A 7,311-nucleotide genomic window follows, 5' to 3' on the forward strand; every position below is an offset into this window, starting at 1 on the left:
ACAAAGTGTTTCCTACTTCCACATCCTTCATCTGTTTTTAATGAACTTTTGAAAGCTATTATCTGGAACTGTTTCTTCACAGGGACACGGAGACGTCCGGCTGCAGAGGAGACGACGCAGTTTCCCCATCTGCTCCGGGGAAACGACGGAAATCATGAGAAGACGTGGAGGAGACATATTTCTTCATTAATAACATTTTGACGGACTTTAAGGAAAGTACACAGAATTCAGATATTTCTTTATGATTTTCTGAAGCTGCACAGTTTACTTTATACATCCTTAAACAATAAATGTTTTTTATTTTAAGTCATTTCCTTGTGGTGTTGTCGTCTGTGATGTGCTGAGCTCAGCACCTCCTCAGGTGATCGACACCTCCTTCATCACCGGTCAGCTGGTGTCCGTGAGGTTCGTATGTTCCTACAGTAGAAGATTGAAACATATTCTTCTTCTAGGTCCAGATGCAGTTCCTGTTGGAGCCGTCGGTATTTTAACATGAAATCTTGCAACAAATCTGTAGTTTTCAAAGAGATTATTCTCACTGAAGGAGACGTCGGTGTAATTCAATCAACTTCAATAAGCTGGTCTCAGGCTGTAGACGAAGCAGCGACCCAGAGACGGACATCGGTGGACTGATGGGAGGAAGAGTAACTGCAGCCTTTCTTCCTCCCTACAACAGATGCTGGTTGTCTTTGGGCTAATTAGTGGAGGTGTGGAGCTTGTGTGACGCCTCGGGAGGACTGATGCTGCATTGATTGGGGGAAGCAGTGGAGCAGCGAAAGCATCGATTCCTCAAAGCCTTCGTCTCCGAGGAGATCCAGAGAGTCACCGCCTCCTGATGCCGAGGAGGTTATTTACCATCAGTGGAACTCCAGATGAAGCACAAGCTAAGCCTCATAAATCTGCAGTAATTACAGGACGTCCTGATGGACATCATGTTCACGTCCTTAATGTCTCCTCAGACAGAAAGACTCATCGTGATGTCACGGTTCAGGAGGCCGAGCAGCGCGTGGTTCATCCTCACCTTCTTAGTCTTTAACTCTCTGTAATCTCGGCAACATGAAGCAAAGCTGGAGAACGAGGAAACGGTTCATAACTTCAGACATTAATCCAGTTAGTGAATAAATCATTGGTACGAGTTTCACACAGGTTTCACAAAAACTTAATAACTAAACAAACTAAACTTAAAATAAATTTATTATTTCATTTATTCTGTAAATTTGATTTATTTTTCCTCGTGAAGTATTTCTTCTTTAATTGAGCTCATTTGTTCATTAGTGCTTTGTCCTTTTTATGCTTCATCTCTTCATCTCTTCTCATCCAGGACAGCTTCTGTCTTTGTTCTGATCATTGCAGCTGCAGGATTTTAAATGTGTTTTTACTGGTTGGAAACGAGGAAAGATGTTGCCTCTCTGGTTTTATGAAGTCAAGATAAATAGTGTCAATCATCAGTGATGGAAAACGTCTGAACAGTTCAAGTGTTTCACTTCATAAGTGTTTGTGGAGTTTTGGACACGCTTCTCTGAAGACAAATAATTACTGCGTCTCTCCTATATGTTGGTTTTATGACATTATGCAACGTTTTTCTTTGTTTTTCTTGTTCCAACATTAAAACGTGAGATGAAGTAACTTTTCTGCTGATGGAGCAACTAAACAGAAACAGAACAACCTTCGTGGTTTTACAGGATCGTTGTTGATGTTTGACTTATGAAATACAGATTAGATCAAAGTGTTGAACATGAAGATCTCGAATTTATTGGGAAAACCACAGAAAATATTAAAACTGGAGGATTCGGAGCTTTATGAGTGTTTGATTTATATTGACAACATTCTGGAAAGTGTACGTTCAAACTATCATCGTGGAGGAGGAGGAGGAGAAGGAGGAGGAGAAGAAACCTGCTGAACTTTGGTTTATACCACTCGTTAACAAAGATTTGGTTTTCTTGTGGTTTTTCCTGCTGAATTTAACTGTTTCCTTTGTTCTCTATCACATCGGGTTTTTGTGGGGGTTTTTTTTTGCCTAGTATTAAAATTAAGCTCTAAAAACAGGTATGGAAACAAAGTCCACCTGTTTTATTTGTCAGGAACATTGTGTAATCATCCTTAATGTCAGTGTGAATATAATTGGAGTTGTGATTGCTTCATTCTTTTCAGTCAAATAGGAAAATGGGCCAAAAGAAAGCAATCAAGGAGCCGGTGAGATGAAATGACAGCAGAACAACGACTTCATACAACAAACGCACGACAGGCTGCAGAGACGGGAAACAGGAAGATTCATTTCCTCACAGGACCAACATTGATATCAGACCACTTCACTGCTTTACTCCAGTTTATCTGCTTTTATTTGTGATATTCGTAACTTTAATGAATGCTCTCAGTTTTTTATGGAAGCCGAAGACTTTGAGAGAAATCCCGTGAATACTTTTTCTCTTTAATATTTCAAAGTGTGAGCAGTCGGAGAGAACGGCGTCAAACGTTCTGTCACTCGTGTGAAACAACACCGGCAGAATCACGTACAGAAAAAAGTCTAAAACTCAACCGACAGATTCAATTGTTTGATTGGGATTCAAAGTGACAGCAAGTTTTTATTCAGTCTGAAATGACAGATGCAGCTCAGACGGTTTTACAGCTGCAGTTATTATTTGACACGTAAAACTTCAACAGACAACTCGTGTTTGCGGTTTACAGCGTTTCTGCCGTGAAGGAATATGTTGGGATGGATTTCTGACGGACACTTTTAGATTTACTGTCGAAGCTCAGATGGTTCTTCTGCTGTGAGTTTGGCTTTTGGTTTGAGTTTCACATAAAACTAATTGGAAGTCATGTAAACATTGTGATGCATGAAATAGAACTTACAGAAGATCTGAGAAGCCTGCAGGCGATGCAACTACTTCCTCTAGATCTATAGAAAAACAACCTTCTGACTTTTTACAGCTATTTTGATCGTTACACTTTTAAATGCTGACTGCATTATGATGCCGTATGGGAGCTCCTCAGTTCATGTAATTGTTCCTCAGGTAGGAGACCGGCTTCCGTGGTGCGACTCCAGCACACGCGTGTTCAGAGGGTTTAATGCAGGCAGACAGATGCTGCAGGCTCAAAACCAAGGTGCATGTTTATTTCCAACTTGCCTGCATGTTAGTGAGACCTCAAAGATCTTCATCATGTCGTCCTGACATCGTCTGAGTGGAACTCGTTCTAAGAAAAGTTCCTTTAAATCAAGCAGTAAGAGCTCACAGAGATATTAGAATAATAAACCCCAGTTATGTAAAATTATGAGGTTGATTTCATTGAAGTTTTTTTCTTGTTAATTTGAGAAGTCTTGTTTTTCTCCAAAAACCTGCTGTTATACTTTTGGAGGCAAATAACTGTCAATTCAATTTCCATTAGAACCAACACTTCATCCACTTAACACACTGATAAATATATTCACATCTTTATATATAAAAATGTATTGATTTGTTTTTCATGGGTCTCTCAACAGGCGGCTGTGTGATGAGTTCAGAGACTTTTTCTCTGGCTGCAAAATTAAAAACAAACTTCTTGCAGAACTCGAGTGTCATCGAGTGAGATACTGAATCCCAATCAGCTGTTGTTCTCTGATCAACTTCATGTTTTAACCTCGGAGGAGGAAAACAAGCAGAAAGAAAACTTTTAAAACAAACCGACAGCTCAGATCACTTTGACTCCACATTGTGTGTTGGTGTGTTTTATTTGCAGTACGTCGTCCATCACGAGAACATCTGTCGCAGCTCGTTCCCGTGTTTAACGACACGTTGAGAGACTTCAGCTGTACGAGGCCGGTCTTCTGCTAATGAGGCAGATTGAAGGTTAATCGGGGGAAATACATTCAATGCTTCTTCTTTTTTTAATTCTTACACAATGATTGTCCTCTACCGTCCTCCAGGTCCTTTGGGAGATTTCTTGGACGAATTAGACGTCCTCCTGTCAAACGTCCCAGAACATGGTCCTCCACTTGTCCTTCTTTAACATCCAGACAGAGAAGTCATCTGACCTGGTGCTCTTCCTGTCTTCCTTTGCTGTCTCCCTCAGTCCTTCCTCTCCTCCTCACAAAGGTTGGAACCACCTGGACTATATTTCACCACAAACTGCTCCACATCTAACCTCACTGTAACTCCACTTCATGTCTCCGACCACTTCTTTATCTCTGACTCTCTCTAACTGACAACCTGACCACATCAACAGACTCTGGACCTGTCCGTCACAACATTCACTCCCTCTCTCCCTCCTCTCCCTCCTCTGTCCTCCCTGGCCTCCTCTCTCCCTCCTCTCTTCCTCCTCTCTTCCTCCTCTCTGGCCTCTCTCCCTTCTCTCTATCCTCCTCCCTGGCCTCCTCTCTCCCTCCTCTCTTCCTCCTCTCTTCCTCCTCTCTTCCTCCTCTCTGGCCTCTCTCCCTTCTCTCTATCCTCCTCTCTGGCCTCCTCTCTGGCCTCCTCTCTGTCCTCTCTGGCCTCCTCCCTCCCTCCTCTCTATCCTCCTCTCTGGCCTCCTCTCTGGCCTCCTCTCTGTCCTCTCTGGCCTCCTCCCTCCCTCCTCTCTATCCTCCTCTCTGGCCTCCCTCTCTCCTCCGCTCTGTCCTCCTCTCTGGCCTCTCTCCCTCCTCTCTGGCCTCCTCTCTGTCCTCCTCCCTGGCCTCCTCTCTGGCCTCCTCTCTCCCTCCTCTCTATCCTCCTCTCTGGCCTCCTCTCTCCCTCCTCCCTGGCCTCCTCTCTCCCTCCTCTCTTCCTCCTCTCTTCCTCCTCTCTGGCCTCTCTCCCTTCTCTCTATCCTCCTCTCTGGCCTCCTCTCTGGCCTCCTCTCTGTCCTCTCTGGCCTCCTCCCTCCCTCCTCTCTATCCTCCTCTCTGGCCTCCTCTCTGGCCTCCTCTCTGGCCTCCTCTCTGTCCTCTCTGGCCTCCTCCCTCCCTCCTCTCTATCCTCCTCTCTGGCCTCCTCTCTCCCTCCGCTCTGTCCTCCTCTCTGGCCTCTCTCCCTCCTCTCTGGCCTCCTCTCTGTCCTCCTCCCTGGCCTCCTCTCTGGCCTCCTCTCTCCCTCCTCTCTATCCTCCTCTCTGGCCTCCTCTCTCCCTCCTCTCTGGCCTCCTCTCTGGCCTCCTCTCTGGCCTCCTCTCTCCCTCCTCTCTGGCCTCCTCTCTGGCCTCCTCTCTGGCCTCCTCTCTCCCTCCTCTCTATCCTCCTCTCTGGCCTCCTCTCTCCCTCCTCTCTGGCCTCCTCTCTGACCTCCTCTCTCCCTCCTCTCTCCCTCCTCTCTCCCTCCTCTCTGGCCTCCTCTCTGGCCTCCTCTCTGGCCTCCTCTCTATCCTCCTCTCTCGCCTCCTCTCTCCCTCCTCTCTGGCCTCCTCTCTGGCCTCCTCTCTATCCTCCTCTCTGGCCTCCTCTCTCCCTCCTCTCTCCCTCCTCTCTGGCCTCCTCTCTGGCCTCCTCTCTGGCCTCCTATCTCCCTCCTCTCTCCCTCCTCTCTGGCCTCCTCTCTGGCCTCCTCTCTCCCTCCTATCTCCCTCCTCTGTTTTATCTTCCCTCCCTTCAACTAACTCTTTCTCCCTCATGCATCCTAACTCAGCCACAGACACTCTCCTCTCTACTCTGTCTTCCTCTCTTGATTGTCTCTGTCCTCCTCCTCTCTGTCCTCCTCCTCTCTCCTCTTTCTCTGCAGCCAGAAGCTCTTTCTACCAAACCAGAATTCAATCCTCATTTTCCAATCTCAAAAAGCGCTTCTCCATCTTCTCCATCTTCTCCATCTTCTCCATCTTCTCCAACCTCCTCCCCCCTCCATCCTTCCACCAAGCCACTTTGTCAACTACTTTACTAAAAAGATGGATGACATATGCTCCTCATTTTATAATCCATCTTCTATAACTACATGTCCATCATCTTCATCCCCTTCGCTTTCCTGTTTCCCCCCCCCCTCCACCGTCTTCCAATCAAGTTGTTACCTTGGTAACCCCCCCCCCCTCATCCCATCTCATTCTCCAGTCTATTGCTCCTGACCTTCTTCCTTTTCTCTCCATCTCATCAACTCTTCTCTGTCAACGGTCTGTTTCCTGAACTCTGTGAAGGAGAGTGAACCCTCTCCTGAAGAAACCCCCCCTCAACCCGTCTGAAGTAAACAACTACAGACCGTCTCTCTTCTTAACTTTCTTTCTAAAACTCTGGAGCGAGCTATCTTTAACCAACTCTCCTCCTATCTCCACCATAATAACCTTCTTGACCACCAGTCTGGTTTCAACAGAGACGGTCCTCCTTCTGTCTCTGAGCACTTCACACTGCTAGAGCAGCCTCTCTGTCCTCTGTCCTGATCCTTCTGGACCTTCTGCTGCATTGGACACAGTGAACCACCAGATCCTTCTTTCCTCCTTCAGGACCTCGGTGTCTCAGGCTCTGCTCTCTCCCTGTTCTCATCCTACCTCAACGACCTCACTTACCGGGGAACTTGGAGAGGATCTGTGTCTGAACCTTGTCCTCTCACTACTGGTGTCCCTCAAGGCTCCGTCCCGGGTCCCCTCCTCTTCTCTCTACACCGACTCTCTCGGCTCTGTCCTTCACTCGCATGTCTTTTCCTACCACAGCTATGCTGATGACACCCAACTGATCCTCTCTTTTCCAGATCTGAAACACAGGTAGCAGCATGAATCTCTGCCTGTCTGACTGACATCTCTCAGTGGATGTCCTCACACCACCTGGAAATCAACCTCCACAAGACCGAACTGCTCTTCCTTCCAGAGAAAGACTCTCCCACCCTCGACCTGACTACTACCTTCAACAACTCTGTTATCCCGACCCTGACTGATAAGAACCTCGGAGACACTCCACAGTCATTACATTACATCACATCACATCACATCACATCACATCACATCACATCACATCACATCACATCACATCACATCACATCACATCACATCACATCACATCACATCACATCACATTACATCACATCACATCACATTACATCACATTACTTTACATCACATTACATTACATTACATTTATCTGACTCTTTTATCCAAAGCGACTTACAATCAGTTCATTTCAACCATGAGGGTTCAAAACCAGAACAACAAGAATCAAGAAAATATAATTTCTTCCAGAAAGCCAAACTACAAAGTTCTATCAGTAAGTTCCATGTTAAGATACTAAAGTTCTACTGTTCAAGGTGAAGGAGGAGGAGGTGGAGGAGGAGGAGGAGGAGGAGGTGGAGGTGTGTTTTTAGTTTGTGGTGGAAGATGTTCAGAGTTTCTGCTGTCCTGATGTCGGTGGAGCTCATTCTACCATTTAGGATCAGTGACCGATCAGTG

At 46.1% G+C, this 7,311-nt stretch overlaps 1 long non-coding RNA gene across 1 annotated transcript in view; it reads left to right on the forward strand.

Moving 5' to 3' along the window:
* Positions 1 to 310, forward strand: part of LOC138614434 (uncharacterized) — a 3,780-nt gene extending 3,470 nt beyond the window's left edge. Inside the window, exon 2 of the long non-coding RNA XR_011310277.1 lies at positions 83 to 310. This is a non-coding gene — a long non-coding RNA (uncharacterized lncRNA). The remainder of the gene's footprint in view (positions 1 to 82) is intronic.
* Positions 311 to 7,311: the final 7,001 nt, after the last annotated feature.

This window comes from Brachyistius frenatus, unplaced genomic scaffold (genome assembly GCF_029030835.1).
Source record: "Brachyistius frenatus isolate BFR_SWC_R1_liver_20210118 unplaced genomic scaffold, ASM2903083v1 Contig_500, whole genome shotgun sequence".
Lineage (NCBI taxonomy): Eukaryota > Metazoa > Chordata > Actinopteri > Embiotocidae > Brachyistius > Brachyistius frenatus.